Genomic DNA, 355 nt, shown 5'->3' on the forward strand with positions numbered 1-355 from the left:
CAGAGGAAGATAGTCAAACTGATTCAGAGCCACCAACACGTATCCCGTCACCTCACGGATGGACTGCGGGGGTAAAAAGTTTCTGTTAGACACGACTTAACAATTTAAACATAAATTTTCACTTGTCCTTTTTGTGAAATGCAGCCCAAACTCTGCAGAATTTATTCTCACAGAATATCACATCAAAGCTCTTTCGGCAGAGATTCGTCCTCTGCTTTGTGACTCGATGCCCTCGGTCATTACAGAAATTGAGCAGCACCAAAAGAACGACTAACGAGACAGCCTTGATATAATTTGAAGAGATAATGGCCCAAGAGAGCGCTGGACCCTCCCTCTCCACACCCACATCAATCAT

General features: G+C 44.2%; 1 pseudogene; it reads right to left on the minus strand.

The window, feature by feature from the left end:
- LOC122351714 overlaps positions 1–355 on the minus strand; it is a 39,082-nt pseudogene that overhangs the window by 18,571 nt on the left and 20,156 nt on the right.

This window comes from Puntigrus tetrazona, chromosome 9, assembly GCF_018831695.1.
Source record: "Puntigrus tetrazona isolate hp1 chromosome 9, ASM1883169v1, whole genome shotgun sequence".
Classification (NCBI taxonomy): Eukaryota; Metazoa; Chordata; class Actinopteri; order Cypriniformes; family Cyprinidae; genus Puntigrus; species Puntigrus tetrazona.